The sequence below is a fragment of the Giraffa tippelskirchi genome, chromosome 13 (assembly GCF_054371585.1).
Source record: "Giraffa tippelskirchi isolate mGirTip1 chromosome 13, T2T-mGirTip1v1.2.pri, whole genome shotgun sequence".
Lineage (NCBI taxonomy): Eukaryota > Metazoa > Chordata > Mammalia > Artiodactyla > Giraffidae > Giraffa > Giraffa tippelskirchi.
In genome coordinates, this window is record NC_137287.1 from 19,518,266 (window position 1) to 19,539,147 (window position 20,882).

At 47.0% G+C, this 20,882-nt stretch overlaps 1 protein-coding gene across 2 annotated transcripts in view; it reads right to left on the reverse strand.

Annotated features, from left to right (window-relative positions):
- SLC5A11 (solute carrier family 5 member 11) overlaps nucleotides 1-1,318 on the reverse strand; it is a 56,336-nt gene extending 55,018 nt beyond the window's left edge. Inside the window, exon 1 of one of the 2 annotated variants that reach the window (XM_081554460.1) lies at nucleotides 1,178-1,317. The gene's annotated coding sequence lies outside the window, so the exon portion shown is untranslated. Of the gene's footprint in view, nucleotides 1-1,177 lie in introns of both variants that reach the window. The other variant, XM_081554461.1, reaches the window with a different exon arrangement.
- Between the last annotated feature and the right edge of the window lie 19,564 nt (nucleotides 1,319-20,882).

The following is a 20,882-nucleotide window of genomic DNA, read 5'->3' on the forward strand; positions in this document are numbered from 1 at the left end:
GCATGCTAAGTTGCTTTAGTCATACCTGACTCTTTGCAACCCTGTAGACTAGAGCCCACCAGGCTCCTCTGTCCATGGGATTCTTCAGGCAAGAATACTAGAGTGGGTTGCCATGCCCTCCTCCAGGGGATCTTCCCGACCCAGGGATAGAACCTAGGTCTCTTATGTCTCCTGCATTGGCAGGTGGGTTCTTTACCACTAGTGCCACCTGTGAAGTCCCCACGCACTGAGTAGACTTATATCATGAACAAATGGGGGATTTTCTGAGCCTTTGCTATATACTCTTGCAGTTGTGACCCAGCTTGGGACTGCCCTGGAGGTCCAGAGGTTGACTCCACGCTTCCAATACAAGGGGTGCAAATTTGACCCCTGGTCAGGGAACTAAGATATACACAAACACACACACACACACACAATTGTGACACAACATCTCCACCCCCGACCACCACCCAAAGTCATATCCTCAAGATGCCCCATGAGGGAGGGCATCTCTCCCACCTGCTCCCCAGAATCATCATGAAGACACCTTTTAAAAGCCAGAGTTGGTGGATAAGCTCTCGGCTGTCGGAGCTGAGTCTCAGCTTTGCCAGCTCACTATCTGTGCAGCCTTGGGCGCGTTTCTTTCCAAATCTGTCTCTGCTGTGAGTTAGGGTGGCTGGGCCAGGCATACCGGTCCACCATGCAAAGCTCGCCGAGACACACGCGCCTGCCATGTACCAGTGACTCCTATTTGCTTACAGTTAACAGCAGCCGCATGGAAGTCACAGGCAGTGCTCCCTCCACCCCCTCACCCCCTCACCCTCCACCCCTCCAGCAGTGTTTCGCTGTTTATGTAGCTATTTTTTCACTTGCTTATCTCCTGGGGCCTCATGAGTCCACCACACCTGTGGCCTGGGCTGCGCTGAGGTTCACGCTGTCAATAGATAGATAAGGAGAAATGCTCACCCCAGAAGCCTGAGGCCGTAAGTGGAGGATCTGGGACCCCGGCATGGCCTGCGGCTCTGGCTTCATCTGCCCGTGTGCGTGGGGCACGACCAGCCCCCTCTGGGGAGAGGACCTCTGCGCCCCCCCCACCCCATCCTTTACCAGCGCTGCGTCCGGTCCCTGGAGTAGCTGCCCCCCGTGTGCAGAATGGGTATCAGTTTGGGGGCTGCGGGAGTGGCGGACGGAGTCTTACCTGTCTCTGGATGCAGGGCCCACCTGCCCTGGGTCCCAGCGGCGGCGGCGCGGCGGCGTCTGAGGCGGAGGGAGACTGGAGACAGAGCTGGCCGTGAGGGGGGCGAAACTTCTGGGCTCCTTTTCCCTCGCAGCTCGAGTTTGAAAGGACGGCGGTGGCCTTCCCTTCGGCCCCGCCTGCTGAGAGAGGCTCCTCGAAGGTCAAACTCCAAATTCCAGCCTGGGCTACTGCAAGGGTTAGAGGAAGCCTCAGTGATCTCCCCCAGGGCGGTAGGAGAGTCCCTGGGCCAGCCCCAACCCTGAACTTGAACTTGAACTCTGAGCAGGCCCCGGAGGCGAAGATGGGCTGACCTGAGCCCCGCCCACATGGCCCCACCTCCTCACCTGGTGGGGGGGCCCATGGCAACGAGGGGGCGGGCAGCGGCTGCCACCAGGGGAGCGTCCTGCCCCGCTTGCCCACTCTGTCACTGGCCCGCCTCCGCGCTGGGGACAGGCGGGCTTGGGACGAGCTGGAGGCGGGGGAGGGGAGAGGCTGGCAGGGTACGCAGGGGACAGAGGGACAGTCCCAGGGGGGCACTCGCGGCGGCCCCACCGCTGGGACAACACCAGTAACAGTGACCACCTTTGTTTGGTTCCTTTGCCCTGCGCTCTCCAGACCGAGGCAGGACAAAGGCAGGCGCCTGGAGCCCAGAGGAGTTGTCAGGAGTGACTGAGCCCGTGGCCGGGGGCGCACAAGACCAGGACAGGCAGTGGGGGACCGCGGAAGGCTTGCACTGGATGCTCAGAGCATTCAAAAAAAAATTTTTTTTTTTAAAAGAAAAAGGATAGTTACTAGCGTTTGCAAAACAGGGGATTGAATAAGACTCTGGATTTCCCAGTTTACTAGAACAATCTGAAGATCTGGCCATACCACTTGGCCGCAGGACAGCCACTGGCTAGAGCAGAGTGCTGGCCACCCCCACCCCCCTCCATCACAGAGGCTACCTCTAGCCCCCTTCCCTTGACCTGGGCCCTGGGCGGGGACAGCCCCTGGCTCAGAGCAGTTCCAGAAAGCATGGTGAGAACCAATACACTCCAGGCTCCCTTCTAAATGCTTCCACGTCTCTGCTCACTTGGTCTTTCTAATAAGCCTTCTGGACTGATAGTAGTATTATGTCCATTTTACTGATGAGAAGAGAGAGGTAGAGATGGGTGAGTGGCTTGCCCAAGTCACCAGCTGTGAGTGGCAGAACCGGGATTTGAACCCAGAGCGTTTCCCTCCAGAGCGCTGCAGGCCCCGTGGAGGTGGCTTAGAAACAACCTCAGTGGACGGAGGCGGCCTGGATGCCCAGACACTCAGCAATTGGACTGACATCAGCATGAACAGGGGGCCTGCCTAGGGGGAAGACGGACAGAAGGAACAGCTGGAACTGGAGAAGGGGGGCTGGCGGACAGAGAGCCGGGGAACGGACAGCCTGAGCCTGTGACTGAGGACTCGACACCAGAAAGGCAGAACAGGCTCCATCAACCCAAGGTCCAGTCCTGACTTCTTAGGGGCATGTCTGGGGGATCACGGGCACGTTCCTTGGTTACGGTGCTACAAACAAAGCACACAGATGAGGAGAGAGCATTGTGGAGGATGGGAGAGCTGTGTCCCAGCCACGACTCAGCTCCAGCTGGGGGAACCCAGGCCAAATGGGGCCCGACCTGCCAGTGGGTCTGGAAAAATGAGAAGTCCAGAATTTTAGCCTCATGATTATCTATGAGGGCTGATTGCGGCCCACTGGCTGCTGGAACATCGCTTCTGACAGTTTCTCTCGTTGTCCGGCTTCTTTGGCTCTCTTTTGATGCTGTAAAGAATAGAAGATAGGGTTTCCCTGGTAGTTCGGTGGCTGAGACTGCTCTCTCAATGACAGGAACAGAGTAAAGGGACAAAGTAGGTGATTCAATAGTTAATTCCACAAGGGGAGTGTAAGTAGAAAAAATATGAGAGACCCTTGTAAGTTAATGATCACTCAAGAGGGCAGGTTTGCTCAACCACAAAACCAAGCTGACTTGCTTAGCAACAAAACCACGCAGCAGGAGCATGAGACATGTCCCCCACCCCCCCAAAAAAAATGGTGGCATGAGACCCACATACTGCCCAGAAAGCTCAGTGAGTTTATGACCCCCTGGGATAACCTCTCTGCACACATGAAAAACAATCATTTGACCACGTGTCTGCTTACTTAGTCACTCAGTTGTGTCTGACTCTTTGCGACCCTATGGACTATATAACCCACCAGGCTCCTCTGTCCACGGGATTCTCCACGCAAGAATATTGGAATGGGTTGCTATTTCTTTCTCCAGGGGATCTTCCTGACCCAGGGATTGAACCCGCATCTCCTGAGTCTCCTGCACTGGTAGGTGGACTCTTTGCCACTGAACTACCCACAATAATTTGTAGAACTAGCTTGACCAACTCAGGCTGACCCACTCCAGCCTGAAGGAGGAGTTGATGATGGAAGCATGACGTCTGCTCAAGAAAGACAAACAAGTTCTTCTGCCACCTCCCACTTTCCCTTTGATTATGAAACTGTAGCCTCAGTTCTCAGGGAGCAGCATTTCTCAGTCGCCCACTTGTAACCTTCACAAGCATCCTATTCTAATAAATCACTTATCTATCACTTTGCCTCTTGCTCAATTCCCTTCTGCACTGAGACATAAAGAACTATGGTACCAGAGTTCTTAGGAGCCCCCCTGAAATGACACCAAACTATTTCACCAACTCAGGGGGCCTGGTTTGATCGCTGGTCTGGGAACTGAATCTCACATGCCACAAATAAAGATCCCACATGCCCCAACCAAGACCTTGCACAGCCAAATAAATATTTTTTTAAAAAGGAATAGGAGAGAATGTGGTGCAACCACTTTGGGGAATCTTTTGGAAGTTTCTTATGAAGTTAGCATATTCCTACCCTCTTGCCCAGTTGCTTTGTTGTGTCCAACTCTATGCGACCCCATGGACTGCAGCCCACCAGGCTCCTCTGTCTATGGGATTCTTCAGGCAAGAATACTGGAGTGGAATGCCATTTCCTTATCCAATCTCTACCCTTCTCTAGTTCATTCCACCACTTTTATCACGGAGTAATTTGCTTGAAGGGAAACCATGATATATTTTTAAATTGCCCTGGCACTGAGCCATACTGAGCCCAGTATCCCCAAACTGACACCTTAATTGGTCCCAGATGGAAAGGGGAAACTATTGCTCTTACATCAGTCTTTCCTTCCTGCAGGCCTAATGCAGGTCACATGTGAAGTGGTTTTCCATCTCTGAGGACAAATCTCTGCTGACAGTGGCCTGCATGTCACACTGAATCTCCTGAGCTGGACAGTCTCTTTCCAGAGAACTGACAGGTGGGGTGCGGGGGGGTGGGGGATGGCTGACTGAAAGTAGTGAAAGTGTTAGTTGCTCAGTCTTGTCTGATTCTTTGCAACCCCATGGACTGTAGCCCGCCAGGCTCCTCTGTCCATGGAATTCTCCAGACAAGAATACTGGAGTAGGTTGTCATTCTCTTCTCCAGGGGATCTTCCCGACCCAGGGATCAAACCCAGGTCTCCTGCATTGCAAGTAGATGGCTTTTCTTTTTTTTTTTTTACCATCTGAGCCACCAGGGAAGCCGATGACCCAGCAATTCCACTCTTAGTTGTTTATCAGGAGAAATGAAAGCATAAGTTCCACAAAGACTTTACACAATGTTCAGAGCAGCCTTGCTCACAGCAGCCTCAAAGGGGAAAAACAGCTCAGGGTCGATCAACAGAAAAATGGACAAACTGTGATGCTTTCATACTGTAAGCAGAGAGGGTAGGGGTTCACTGGAGAGAGAGAACCAGGCGTGGCTTTCCTGACAGAGGAGAACCCTTTTTGGTCTAAGCCATTTTGTGATCTAAGCCTGGCCATAATGCTTACCCTTGAATAGGTCTCACTAATTGATGATTTTATGGGAACAAAGGGAGATGGTGAAGGACAGGGAAGCCTGGCGTCCATAGGATCCCAGAGTTGGACAAGACTTAGGGACTGAACAACAACAACAACAAAGGAACAAAGACATGAACAGGGAAACGGCAATCAAACAATGGTGCAGTGATAAGGCAGGGTCCTGGTTCCTCCTCAAGGGATACACATAATAATATAACTTTGAGTTCTGCAGACACTGAGGCCCCTACCCAGGTGGAGGATGGAAGGATGTTGTTGACCCTCCTGACTTCATCAGCTAATAAAGCTTGGACCCTGTCACCCTTTGCCCCAATTCTATGCTGAATTCTCCCCTGCTTAAGTCCCTTCATGAATATATATGTGCCCGTAGCTTAAAATTTTCCCCAATTTTGCTGTTCTGGGAAACACTGCTTTGGGAAAGATCCTTATGTTCTCCCCACTTGCTGCAAGTAATAATAAATCCTTCCTTCTCCTTATCTTTGGCTTGGTTACTGGCTTGACACCCACCAAGAGACAAGCTCAGTTTTCAGGTAACAATACTCTGTGGAGAAACACATTTGTTTTTAGTAGGACAAACTAATGACATAAAGCCATGTAGGAATCTCAGAAATATGCCAGGCACAAACACACCTTATGATTCCATTTATGTGAAGTTCAAGAACAGGAAAGATAAATCTATGGTGATAAAGTCAAGGATCCAAGTACTTTCTAGGGAGAAGAAAATTTCTGTATCTTAGGTGGTAACTATATGGGTATATACCACTGTTCAAATCCATTGGACTGAATAAGATTTGTGCATTTCATTGTATGCAAATTACACCTTAAAAAAACCCCACAGGGTAGAAGGTGCAAATGGTGCGTTTGGCAAATCAGCTCTTGCTTCTCTGATGGTGGAGGCTGTGGTCTTTACTCAGATTTTACCCCCCAGGGTTTAGCTGCAGTCCATTGTCTCCATGTAAGAAGGTGGAGCCCATGTCATCAAAGTGCTTGATTTTGCAAGAGAAATTCCAAAGTCTCCATTTTTATATGGACTCTCCTGTTTTATAAGGTTGAGCGAGTAGTTTGGAATTAACAAAAACAGTTACAACTACTATACAGTCATCCTTCTACAGAAGGATGTATCTGTAGTTTCTGCATCCTAGGATTCAATCTCATACACACCAAAAATATTCAGGGACAAAAATTCCGAAAAGTTCCAAAAATCAAAATTTGAACTTGTCACATGCTGGCAACTATTTATAAAGCATTACATTGTATTAAGCAGTAGAAGGATCTAAAGACCATTTAAAGTATGTAGGAGGAAGTGGTACATGTAGTTTATACAAAAATACTATGCCTTTTTATATAAGGAGCATGACCATCCTCCAATTTTGGTATCCATGGGTCCTGGAACAAACCACCTGTAGATACAGAAGGACCACTGTGGGTATCAAGTGATGCATGTATGGTGTTCAGTTGGTAACCCTGTGTGATATTGTGATTCATAGTAAGAAATGTATATTTGGTCTTCACCTCTGTTTCTGGCTTCCATGATGGCTCAGATGATAAGGAATCTGCCTGCAATGTGGGAGAGGAAGATCCCCTGGAGAAGGGAATAGCTACCCACTTCAATATTCTTACCTGGAGAACCCCATGGACAGAGGAGCCTGGTGGGCTACAGTCCATGGACTTGCAAAGAGTCAGACAGGACTGAAGCAACTTAACATGCTTGGAAATGTTTTCTGTTTTGTTAATGAGATGACTTTGGGGCCTCAGATTGGTTACCAGGGGAACTAACCAGGTGTTCAGAGGGTTGAAACTTTTAGTCCCACCCTCTGACCATCCCCTGGAAGTGGGGGGTAGGAAGGGAAGGGCTGGAGCTTGAATCAGTTGCTAATAGCAAATGACTTAGTCAATCGTGTTGTTCAGTCGCTCAGCCGTGTCCAACTCTTTGTGACCCCAAAGGGTGCCATTTCCTTCTCTAGGGGATGTTTCTGACCCAGGCATCGAGCCCGAGGCTCCTGTATTGGCAGGTGGATTCTTTACTGCTGAGCCACTGGGGAAGCCCAAATCAACTATATTGTTATTCAGTCGCTCAGTCATGTCTGATTCTTTGCGACCCCATGCACTGCAGCACACCAGGCTTCCCTGTCCTTCACATCTCCCAGAGCTTGCTCAAACTCATGTCCATTGAGTCGGTGATACCATCCAACCATCTCATCCTCTGTCGTCCCCTGATGCTACTTCCAGGTAGACAGAGTCTGATGCAGGTATCAGGGCATTGCGTGGTGGCCAGGAGAGGGGCCTGAGGAGAGGGACCCACAGGTTGATATTGGTCCCACAATCTTACCCAGTTTCCTCAAGTCACATCCCCTGCTAGTCTGGAGTCCAGGCTGAGCTCCGCATGAGGTCATAATTCCTTCCTGTATTTTTTACAGCTTTTTAGAAACACACCTCACCTACTCACACACTGTACTCCAACATTGCTGTTTGTAGGAACAACTGGAAAGATCAAACCTTGAAAAGTCTGAAATAAGTAAGCTGTCCTGACCAGTAGACAAGGGTAGTGCAGTGAGCCCAGTTGGGGGATAAAATGAGATACATTTTTGAACTTAGAAACTGTGAGACCTGGCTGCAAACAATATTCATGACACTCACTTGGCAGAAGATGAAATGAGATGCCACTGGGAAACACTGGACCGTAGAAGGTGCTCAGTCCATGCTGGCTCCTTCCCTCTTCCCAGACATAACCCCCAGTTACCTGACTTGTGTCTGGTTGCCACTGAGAATCTCAAACTTTCTACATATAAGGAGAAATCTTTATGATGGCTTCCACCAGTAAACACTGCATTCTCTCTCTCTCTAGTTTTGTTTGTTTGTTTCTTCCAGAATCACGTTTCCTACAAATCTGGGACGTGGGTGGCCTTTCACCCACAGTGGCTGCAGGACAGTGTGCAGGGTAAAAGCCCAGAGATGGGGTCAGGCAGACCCCAACCTCCTTCTGGTTCCTCTACTGCCAGCTGTGTGTTCTTATGTAATTGACGCAAGCGCTCTGAACCCAGATTTTCTCATCTGAAAAATGGGATGTCATAATAGTAATACAGAGCCATTTTATCAGAAAGATTCAACAAACTAAACCGTATAACATTCTTTATAGTTGTTGTTCAGTTGCTAAGTTGTGTCCAAATTTTGGTGACCACATGGACTGCACAGGCCAGGCTTCCCTGTCCTTCACTTCCCTGAGTTTGCTCAAACTCATGTCCATTGAGTTGATTCTTCATAGTACTAAGATGTTGTTTTTCTTTTCTCTTGCATTATTTCATGAATGTCTAGTGAAGTTTCTGGAAAACTACAAGACCTGAGATGTCACAACAGACTGAATGCAGAAGCAGATGTCAGCATCCAGCTGTCTTCTATTCAGCCAAACAGTCAAGAGATTTGCAAACGTGTAAAACAATGCCAGTCTTCTCACTAAATCTTTCTGGGAAGTCTGGTGGATTTTCATAAAAGTATTACTAATTTAACATATAATGGGTTTCTTACTGTTCTTTTAAAATTAATGTATTATTTGTTTCTTCATTTAAGCATCTAATTCAGTAAAATATCTCTATTAATATAACCCACATAAATGAAGTGAAAGAATCCTGAGACCAAAAAGTTTGAGAATCGCTGTGCTATGACAAACTTAATAGGAACCTGTGGATCTGGGAAAAGTCTTGGAAATGGTCTAAACCCAAATCCATACAGTTCATTAAAAGGTATGTTCTGATCAAAGTGAACCCGACCTGAGAAGCCTGTTCGTGGCCATAGGGTCTTTGAGAGAAAGTTGTTTGTAACTCAGAAGACCTTGCAGGTCAGCGTATAGTGTGGATCGTTAATGAATCAACAAGGATTCTCCTTAATCACTAAACACTTTAACAGCAGGTCATCTGTGACAGCGAGGTTGAAGTTTGGAGCGTGACTTCGACACACTTGGAGATTATTGGAGTGGAACAGCATCCCGTGAAAGCCAGCTTGACCAACACAGCCCCCAGCATAAGTCTGGGTTACAAGAGATGGTTGTAGTGACAGCCCAAGGTCATTGGCATCCTTCCAGCGTGGGGCCAGCCATAAGGCTTGTATTCAGTCCCTGGGTTCTGCTTCCCGTGTTTGGTTAAATCCTGGTTCTACTAAATTAGTGGATCACTGTCACTTCCCTACTTCACCACACTGGTCCTGGGTGTTCCCCATTTGTCAAATATTTAGTTAGGGTTGTTGTAAGGGTTAAGGGTAGATAGCGTCATCAACTCAATGAACATGAATCTGAGCAAACTTCAGGGGATAGTGGAGGACAGAGGAGCCTGGTGTGCTGTGGTCCACGGGGTCACAAAGAGTCAGCCATGACTTAGCAACTGAACAACGACAAGGACTGAGTAAAAGAATTACCTGAGGTGGATACTAGCCAGTAAAATTTTCCCCTCTCCCTTCCTGCACGACATGTGTGTCAGGGTGTGACCACTGGATTGAGAGGGCATGTGATCTAGATGATTTCTCTCTCTCTTGCTTAAGACAGATCTCTGACCAGAGCTGTCACTCCTTCCTGCCTTTCCTCTGGTCAGGATGGTGACAATCGATGGTCTTGGAGGCACCTGGGGAGGCCAGCAGCTGGGGTCCCTGGCGGAGCAGAGAAGTTGCCAAAGTGGAGACTCTCTGTGGCCTGAGAAATGCAACTGAAAGGGCTTCATTTCTTCAGTCATGTCATCACTGGGACTCTGGCTGTAACAGCACAACCTTCTGTCCTAAAACATTCAAGCAAAGAATTTGGGTGGATGGCATCATCAACTCAATGGACATGAGTCTGAGCAAACTCCAAGAGATAGTGAAGGACAGGGAAGCCTGGCATGACTGGACAACAACAAAGCATTTGGAAGAGTTTGTGCCTGTGATAATCACTAAGATTTGCAATCAGGATCCGCGGGTCCTACTCTAGAAGGACACATTTTTCTTGTCCCTCATCACTGAAAACACACACAGAACACATTCTTAATCTTTGACGGTGCAGCAAAGACATTTCAACTTGCTTTTATTTTTAGTTTTTAAACTTATTTTATCGACATATAGTTGATTTGTAATGTTAATTTCTGCTGTACAGCAAAGTCATTCAGTTATACATGTTTATATATTCTTTTTCATATTCTTTTCCATGATAGATTATCCCAGAATATTGAAGAGTTCCCTGTGCTATACAGTAGGACCTTGCTGCTTATCCATTCTATATGATAGTAAATGAAGATCATGGCATCCGATCCCATCACTTCATGGCAAATAGATGAGGAAAAAGTGGAAACAGTGGCAGATTTTATTTTCTTGGGCTCCAAAATCACTGCAGACAGTGACTGCAGCCAGGAAATTAAAAGATGTTTGCTCCTTGGAAGAAAAGCTATGACAAACCTAGACAGCATATTAAAAAACAGAGACATTACTTTGCTGACAAAGGTCCGTCTAGTCAAAGCTATAGTTTTTCCAGTAGTCATGTATGGATGTGAGAGCTGCACAGTAAAAAAGGCTGAGTACTAAAGAAATGATGCCTTCAACTGTGGTGTTGGAGAAGACTCTTGAAAGTCCCCTGGACAGCAAGGAGATCAAACCAGTCAATCCTAAAGAAAATTAACCCTGAATATTCATTGGAAGGAGTGAAGCTGAAGCTGAAACTCCAATAATTTGGCCACCTGATGTGAAGAACTGACTGATTGGAAAAGACTCTGCTGCTGGGAAGGATTGAAGGCAGGAGGAGAAGGGGACGACAGAGGATGAGATGGTTGGATGGAATCACCGACTCAATGGATATGAGTTTGAACAAGCTCTGGGAGTTGGTGATAGACAGGGAAGCCTGGCATGCTGCAGTCCATGGGGTCACAAAGAGTCAGACACACCTGAGCAACTGAACCAAACTGAACTGATCACCTGGAAACAAGGAGTGTCTGGTTTCCAGTGCTAGGCCCTTCCTGTCCTCAGACAGCCATGGTCTGTGGTGGGAAGCAAGAACAAATTAGAGAAGGCAGATAATGGGGCCTGGTAGACTTCTCTGGCAGCTCAGATGGTAAAGAGTCCACCAGCAATGTGTGAGACCTGGGTTTGGTCCCTGGGTTGGGAAGATCCCCTGTAGAAGGAAAACAGCAACCTACTCCAGGATCCTTGCCTGGGAAATCCCACAAACAGAGGGTTACAGTCTATGGGGTCACACAGAGTCGGACACAACTTAGCGATCCAACAACATCAGCCATGTCTTAGGAAATGTCACCTTGTTGCCTGTTGTATGTAATGTCACCTTGTATGCCTGTTGACATCACAGCCATAGTTATTACAGGAGCAAAAGTTTATGCACCCAACACACAGATCAAGCAAACCAAGAGGCTGGAGTTTGGAGCCGAGAAGGTTTATTGCAGGGTCAATCAAGAACAAGTGGCTCGAGTTTCAAAACATCTGAACTCCCCAGTGGTTTGGGTGAGCAGCATTTATAGACTAAATTTGGGCGAGGGTTGGAGGAGTGTGAGTGACTTTGATCTGATTGGTTGGTGGTGAGGTAACAGGGTGGTGCTCCAGGGATCTTGTGCTCAGTGGAAAGTTACCATCCTCCACCTGGGTGGGAGCCTTAGTTCAAAGACAGGGTTTTGTATGTTCCTCAAGGAGGAACCAAGATCCTGCTTTAACACTGGGCCATTGTCCTTGACTGCTCCTCCCTGATTTCTGCATTCCCTCCCTTTCCTGATTAGCAACGTTTGAACCTGCCCTTGGGAACTTAGGGATGGTCAAGGAGGCTGAATAAAGCCTATTTCCTACAAACAAGAAACGGGGACATAGAAAGGATTTGTACCCAGGAACTTTACAGGGGCCTACTCAGTTTCACCCGCCAAAGATGGCCTGCTGCTTGTTGTTATAAATAAAGTTTTATTGGAACACAGTCATGCCATTTATTTGCATTTTGTTTCTGACTGCTTTTGTGCTATAGTGGTAGATTTGAGTATTTGTGACACAGACCATATGGGCTGCAAAGCCTAAAATATTTACCATCTGGCTCTTACAGAAAACTTGCTGTCCCTTAACCTACAACACTGATTATATTCTTTGCAGCCAAAGATGGAGACGCTCTATACAGTCAGCAAAAACAAGACCAGGAGCAGACTGTGGCTCAGATCATGAACTGCTTATGCCAAATTCAGACTTAAATTGAAGAAAGTAGGGAAAACCACTAGACCATTCAGGTATGACCTACATCAAATCCCTTATGAGTATACAGTGGAAGTGAGAAATAGATTTAAGGGACTAGATCTGATAGACAGAGTGCCTGATGAACTATGGACAGAGGTTCGTGACATTGTACAGGAGACAGGGATCAAGAAAATCCCCATGGAAAAGAAATGCAAAAAAGCAAAATGGCTGTCTGAGGAGGCCTTACAGATAGCTGGGAAGAGAAGAGAAGCGAAAAGCAAAGGAGAAAAGGAAAGATATTCCCATCTGAATGCAGAGTTCCAAAGAATAGCAAGGAGAGATAAGAAAGCCTTCCTCAGTGATCAGTGCAAAGAAATAGAGGAAAACAACAGATTGGGAAAGACTAGAGATCTCTTCAAGAAAATTAGAAATACCAAAGGAACATTTCATGCAAAGATGGGCTCGATAAAGGACAGAAATGGTATGGACCTAACAGAAGCAGAAAATATTAAGAAGAGGTGGCAAGAATACACAGAAGAACTGTACAAAAAAGATCTTCATGACTCAGATAATCATGATGGTGTGATCACTCACCTAGAGCCAGACATCCTGGAATGTGAAGTCAAGTGGGCCTTAGAAAGCATCACTACGAACAAAGCTAGTGGAGGTGATGGAATTCCAGTTGAGCTATTTCAAATCCTCAAAGGTGATGCTGTGAAAGTGCTGCACTCGATATGCCAGCAAATATGGAAAACTCAGCAGTGGCTGCAGGACTGGAAAAGGTCAGTTTTCGTTCCAATCCCAAAGAAAGGCAATGCCAAAGAATGCTCAAACTACCACACAATTGCACTCATCTCACATGCTAGTAAAGTAATGCTCAAAATTCTCCAAGCCAGGCTTCAGCAATACGTGAACCGTGAACTTCCAGATGTTCAAGCTGGTTTTAGAAAAGGCAGAGGAACCAGAGATCAAATTGCCAATATCTGCTGGATCATCGAAAAAGCAAGAGAGTTCCAGAAAAATATCTATTTCTGCTTTATTGACTATGCCAAAGCCTTTGTGTGGATCACAATAAACTGTGGAAAATTCTGAAAGAGATGGGAATACCAGACCATCTGACCTGTCTCTTGAGAAACCTGTATGCAGGTCAGGAAGCAACAGTTAGAACTGGACATGGAACAACAGACTGGTTCCAAATAGGAAAAGGAGTCCATCAAGGCTGTATATTGTCACCCTGCTTATTTAACTCATATGCAGAGTACATCATGAGAAACGCTGGGCTGGAAGAAACACAAGCTGGAATCACGATTGCCGGAAGAAATATCAATAACCTCAGATATGCGGATGACACCACCCTTATGGCAGAGAGTGAAGAAGAACTAAAGAGCCTCTTGATGAAGGTGAAGGAGGAGAGTGAAAAAGTTGGCTTAAAGCTCAACGTTCAGAAAACCAAGATCATGGCATCTGGTCCCATCACTCCATGGGAAATAGATGGGGAAACAGTGGAAACAGTGTCAGACTTTATTTTTGGGGGCTCCAGAATCACTGCTGATGGTGACTGCAGCCATGAAATTAAAAGACGCTTACTCCTTGGCAGGAAGGTTATGGCCAACCTAGATAGCATATTTAAAAGCAGAGACATTACTTTGCCAACAAAAGTCCGTCTAGTCAAGGCTATGGTTTTTCCAGTGGTCATGTATGGATGTGAGAGTTGGACGGTGAAGAAAGCTGAGCGCCGCAGAATTGCTGCTTTTGAACTGTGGTGTTGGAGAAGACTCTTGAGAGTCCCTTGGACTGCAAGGAGATCCAATCAATCCATCCTAAAAGAGATCAATCCTGGGTGTTCATTGGAAGGTCTGATGTTGAAGCTGAAACTCCAGTACTTTGGGCACCTCATGCGAAGGGTTGACTCATTGGACAAGACCCTAATGCTGGGTAGGATTGGGGGCGGGAGGAGAAGAGGACGACAGAGGATGAGATGGTTGGATGGCATCACCAACTCGATGAACATGGGTTTGGGTAGACTCCGGGAGTTGGTGATGGACAGGGAGGCCTGGCGTGCTGCGGTTCATGGGGTCGCAGAGAGTCGGACACGACTGAGCGACTGAACTGAACTGAACTGAACCTACAGCATCACTCAGTGAGTTAGCATCCCCAGAGTTTGGGGCACTAACAGGAAAGATTTTCATCCCTACTTTTCCCTTTCAGAAGACAATACAGCCAACTCGTTGGGGAAATGTCAGTGGAAAGAATGCAGTCTGGTAACTCTCTGGTAACAAAGATATGTCATTCTCAGAAACCCTCCAAGGGAATTCCCTGACAGGCCAGTGGTTGGGACTCTACTTTTCCACCTTTCTCGGGCTTCCCAGATGGTGCTAGTGGTAAAGAACCGCCTGCTAATGCAGGAGACATAAGCAGGTTTGATCCCAGGGTCAGGAAGATCCCCTGGAGAAGGGCATGGCAACCCACTTCAGTATTCTCGCCTGGAGAACTCCATGGACAGAGGAGCCTGGCAGACTACAGTCCATGGGGTCACAAAGAGTGGGACACACACACACAGTAGATTTACAATGCTGTATTAGTTTCAGGTCTACAGCAAAGTGATTCAGTTATATATATATATATACATATACTTTTTCATATTCTTTTCCATTATGGTTTATCACAGGGTATTGGATACAGTTTCATGTGCTATACAGCAGGATCCTGCTGTACAAGGACCTAAAATCCAGCTAATAAATAGACCCATCACTTCCAAAAGTTACCTTGTTCCCATTTGTAATATCCAAATGTCCTTCCATCCCCTCACCCAGGAAAATGTTCATCTGCTGCCACAACAGATCCATTTATATTTTCTAGAATCTTGTGTAAATGAAATCATCTCATACGTACTCTCTTTTATCTAGCTTCTTCCCCTCAGCATACTATTTTGAGATTTTAAGCATGAAAACATGTAATAGAGAGAAGTATTGAGAGACTGCTTTGTTCACAATCCTATTCTGTTCGTTTCTTCTCTCAATGGCTTTGACAAAGATATAGAAAGATTATATAATTTATTAAAATCTCAAAATAACTTTTTTTGGGGGAGGGGACACACCATTTGGCATTCAGGATCTTAGTTCGCTGACCAGGGATTGAACCCAAGATCCCTGCATTGGGAGCTCAGAGTTTCAACCACTGGGCAACCAGGGAAGTCCCCAAAGTAATCATACTGATGGTCAGACTGGAATGCTTTTTTTGTTTTGTTTTTGCCACATCATGTAGCTTGAGGGATTAAGGGATCATTCCCCAACCAGGGATAGAACCAGTGTCCCCTGCAGTGGAAATATATGTGCCTGCTAAGTCTTAAAGAGATAGGAATACCAGACTACTTTACCTGCCTCCTGAGAAACATGTACGCAGGCCAAGAAGCAACTGTTCCCCGCAGTGACTCTATGACCCTTGTTGGTGCTACTGATCATGCCTACATCTCAATAAACTGTCGCTTTACGAAACTGTCTTTGGTTAAATTCTTTGGACTGTGATATCTATTTCATGCTGGAGCCCTGCCTCACAAAGCTTTCAACCGTCTGTAGGACAAATTCCATATGACACTCTCTGTTGAGACTTTGGGGTTTCCCTGGCAGCTCAGTGGTAAAGAATCAGCCTGCCAGTGCAGGAGATGTGGGTTCGATCCCTGGGTAAGAAAGATCCCTGGGAAAAGAAAATGGCAACCCACTCCAGTATTCTTGCCTGGAAAATTCTATGGACAGAGGAGCCTGGAGGGCTACATACAGTCTGTGGAGTTGCAGAGAGTTGGACACAACTGAGCACAAACAAACAAGGCCCTACCTTAAATCCAGGGTGATCTCATCCCAAAATCCACAATTACATGTGCAAAGATCGTTTTGCCAAATAAGGTCACCTCTGCAGGTTCTCGGGGTTGCAACTCGGGCATACATTTGGGGGCCACTAATAAACCTGCTGCAATCTGGTAAAATAAATCAATAAAACAGTTTTTGGGTCTTTTTTTTTTTTTCCTGCAGGCAATGGGGAGTGGTATGCTACAGAAACTCAACTGAAACTAGCTTAAGAAAAAACATTGGCTCACACAACTGAAATGTCCCAAGCTTCAGGTCTGGCAGGACCCAGTGTCTCAGATCATACCATCAGGCCCTTACTTCACCAGCTGTGATTTCTGGTTTTGTCTTTGCTCTCAAGCAGCTTTTTTCTCCCCCATGGTCCTAAAAGCCTCCAGCTACCATCCACTCAGGTTCAAGTCTGGTAGGAAACAAGGATTCCCCAGTAAATCTGACAACAGTCCTAACAGTCTCTGGCCTGAATCTTATTGGTTCACATGCCTATTCCTGAACCAATCACCTGGGCCACAGAGCACAAGTGCTTTGTCCCTGTTGTCCCTGGTGTTCACTCGCTAAGTCACTAAGTTGTGTCCGATTCTGCTACCCCATAAACTGCAGCACACAGGCTTCCCTGTCCTTCACTATCTTCCAGAGTTTGCTCAAACTCATGTCCATTGAGTCAGTGATGCCATCCAACCATCTCATCCTCTGTCGTCCCCTTTTCCTCTTGCCCTCAATCTTTCCCAGCATCAGGGTCTTTTCCAATGACTCAGCTCTTTGCATCAGGTGGCCAAATTATTGGAGCTTCAGCTTCAGCATCAGTCCTTCTAACATTCAGGGTTGATTTCCTTTAGGATTGACTAGTTTGATCCCCTCGCTGTCCAAGGGACTCTCGAGAGTCTTCTCCAACACCACAATTGAATGCATCGATTCTTCAGTGCTCATCCTTCATTATGGTGACTCATCCATACGTGACTACAGGAAAAACCATAACTTTGATTATGTTGGCATAGTCACTTTGTTGGCAACGTGGGGTCTCTGTTGTCCTTGAGCTGTTCCCAAAGAAAATCAAGATTGGTATTTCCAGAAGGTGGAGAGAGTGCTGGACAGAAAGTCAATGCAAATCCACTCCCTTTGCTCATTGGTTCTTTATGAAAATTGATGCTTGGCTGGGGATAGTTTATGATGGGTTCTCTCATAAACACGTGGCTGTACCCTTCCCCTCTCAGAAACCAAATGTCCCAAATCCCTTCCAAGAGAGGGCGGGTGGCCCAAGAATCGAGACAGTCCTCTGTCCTCTTTCTGTAACTCCTCTCCATCACATAATCACCTGAGGAACCATATCCTCCTGTGAACCATTCCAGACTCTTTCTAAAATTAACCAATGTAGAGATAGAATGCACATATGACCCATTGACTTTATTTTCCCTCAAATAAAAATGAGATTATACTAATAGGATCTTCTGCAACTGTACATTTTTTTTTTCTCTTAACCATGTTAGAGATGCCTTTCTGTAGTGGTTTATCCATATCTTTCTTATTGTCTTCAGTTCAGTTCAGTCGCTCAGTCGTGTCCGACTCTTTGCGACCCCATGAATCACAGCACGCCAGGCCTCTCTGTCCATCACCAACTCCTGGAGTCTACCCAAACCCATGTCCATCGAGTCAGTGATGCCATCCAACCATCTCATCCTCTGTCGTCCCCTTCTCCTCCCACCCCCAATCCTACCCAGCATTAGGGTCTTTTCCAATGAATCAACTCTTCGCATGAGGTGGCCAAAGTATTAGAGTTTCAGCTTCAACATCAGTCCTTCCCATGAACAACCAGGATTGATCTCCTTTAGGATGGATTGATTGGATCTCCTTGCAGTCCAAGGGACTCTCAAGAGTCTTCTCCAACACCACAGTTCAAAAGCAGCAATTCTGCGGCGCTCAGCTTTCTTCACCGTCCAACTCTCACATCCATACATGACCACTGGAAAAACCATAGTCATTATCTTAGTAGCTGAATATTCCAGCTTCTAGATAAACTCTAGTTTATTTAACCAGTCCCTTCTTGGAGCAAATATGCTGATGTTGCCCAATACCCAGTTTCCTCTTTTTCACTAATCACAGAATGCTCATGTTGCAAATGAGGACATGACATTCCAAACAGAGTACAAGTCACAGCCTCCCAGATTGGCGTGATCAAGCTCTGACTCGTGGGAAGTGAGCATGGTTCAGGCATCGGCATGAGGGTCCTGCCCTTAAAGAGAAGGGGTGTGTCCTCTGCACGACATTGTATCTGTTCTCACCGGATGGGATGTGCCCATGGGAGGGAGCTGTCTCAGGCCATACAGATGAGATAAACATCATGCAGATGGAGAAACTTGGGCAAGCATCCCCGACACCTGACAGCCAGTGATGGAGCAGCCACAGCCACTTGGTTCTGTGGTTGAAGCCGCTGCTCTTTGGGGTCTCTCTAGTCCAGCCAGTGAGCCAATACTCCTATCATGAGGTCTTCTAACCAAAAGCAAGGGCATCACCTGGCCACCCCTTAAGACCTAGGGACTCTGACTCTGCCTTTTAACAAATCTCCAGGGGAGTCTGCACACATTATTGTTTTAGAAGGATTGATCTGATACCCTTAATGAAGGGTGGTTCCACGGTCGGCAGTTTTTATTACAAGCAAGGCTGCTGTGATGATTGTGGTCAACGTCTTCTCTTAGCCTGGAATCCCTCTAGGTCAGATCCTAGGCATGGGATTGCTGGTCCATGGAAGATTGATCTTTACAAGAGTTTCTGAGGGTTTTTGTTTGGCTGGTTTTGAGTTTTTTTGTTTTGTTTTTTTTTTTAAGATTTTAGAGTGTTCTGGTGGGAAGGCTTGCTAATCTCAGAAAAAGTTAATGTCGCAAAGCTTCTTCTAGAAAAAAGGGAAATCACCATACGCCCCCTGGCGGCAATTTTCTTTCCACCAGAAGACTCTTGTACGTTTCAAGGACATCGAGCAGCATCCCTGCTCTCTAACTGCTGGATGCCGGAGCAGGCTCTCCCCCCACTCCCTTGTTGTAAGAGCCAAAAATGTCTCCAGACATCCCGACTATCCCCTGGGGCGGGGCCAACATCACCTCCAGCTGAGAACCACTGTTCTGGACAGGAGAACGGCTGGGGGTGGGAGGGGACTATTTGAGAGAAGGTTGGGAAGGCGCTCTGTGCACAGGCATTTTGCTTGGAGTGGGGTCAGGAGTAGCCAGCTGAGCACCTGGAGCAAGACTGATTTGGAGGAAGAGGTGATTCCCCAGGGTGGGAGAGAGCAAGGGGGTCTGGGGGGGGTGCTGAGGAGAGCAGAGCAGGTGAGGACAGGGGGTGACAGGCTTAGGCACACCAGGCTTGCAGGCCGTGGTAAGGGGTCTGGGTTTTTTCCTGAGTGCTACAGAAAGTCATCAGAGGGTCATAAACATGGTGATGATGTGACGGAGCTGAAGCCCCAGAGTTTAGGGGCACAAAGGGACTTCCTGGGGTGATCGACACGGCTTATATCTTGGTAGGGTGAGGGCTACATGAGTGCATGCACTCATGAACCCACTGAGTGGTACGCTTTAGAACTGGGCTCCTATATTGTATGAAAATTATGTCAGTTTAAATATATATATACATATATATATTTGGCTGCACCAGGACTTACTTCGGGCACTCGGGATCATCAGTCTTTGTTGCAGCATGCACCGTACCTTTTACTTTTGGCATGTGGGATCTAGTTCCCTGACCAGGGATCTCGAACTCAGGCCCCCTGCATTGGGAGCACGGAGTCCTTGCCACTGGACCACCAGGGAAGTCCCCGTGGTGGTTTTTAAAAGGACAAAAGGCAAAGCTCACCCTAGCTATTGTGAGGCGGGTGGACAGAGGGGGTGGAAAGCAGGAGACGTTCTGGCTGAGGTTGTGATGCTGGGGGTGGAGAGATGGTCTGACTAAAGCTCTCTTTTGAAGGACAAGTAGATGGATTTTGGATGTTGAGAGTCAGGGACTGAACTAGTAGATGGTCTGATGAGAATTTCAACCCAGAGTGGTGTAATTTCAAAGGCCATAAAAGACTAACAGGTTATTTACCTACTCTCTCTTTTTTTTTGCCACACCTCCAGGCATGCGAGATCTTAGTTTTCCACCAGGGATGGAATCCACACCCCCTGAGGTGGAGTTCAGAGTATTAACCACTGAACAACCAAGGAAGTCCAAATTGTTACTCCCAAGGGCACAGGTGGGCCGGTGGGAAGAGCTTTCCTTGGCCATGTTGCCTCATCCTCAGGCACTCAGGATGTCCCATTTCTGCCCATCACCTGAACTGTTATGTATATAACTAAGATTGTCTTTATTTCTTAATAAGGGGAGTGCCGTCACATTTCTGGGACTTTCCTGGTGGCTCAAATGGTAAAGAATCTGCCTGCAATGTGGGAGACCTGGGTTTGATCCCTGGGTCAGGAAGATTCCCTGGAGAAGGGACTGGCTACCTACTCCAGTATTCTTGCCTGGAGAATTCCGTAGACCGAGGAGCTACTGTCTGGAGTCACAAAGAGTCGGACATGACTGAGCGACTAACATTTTCATTTTCATCATATTTCTTTATTAAATTATTTAAAAATATTTAAAATTTGGCTGCATTGGGTCTTCGTTGTTGGCTCAGTAGCTGTGGGACCCAGGCTTAGGTGCTCCATGGCAAGTGGAATCTTAGTTCCTTGACTAGGGATTCAACAACTTGTCTCCTGCATTAA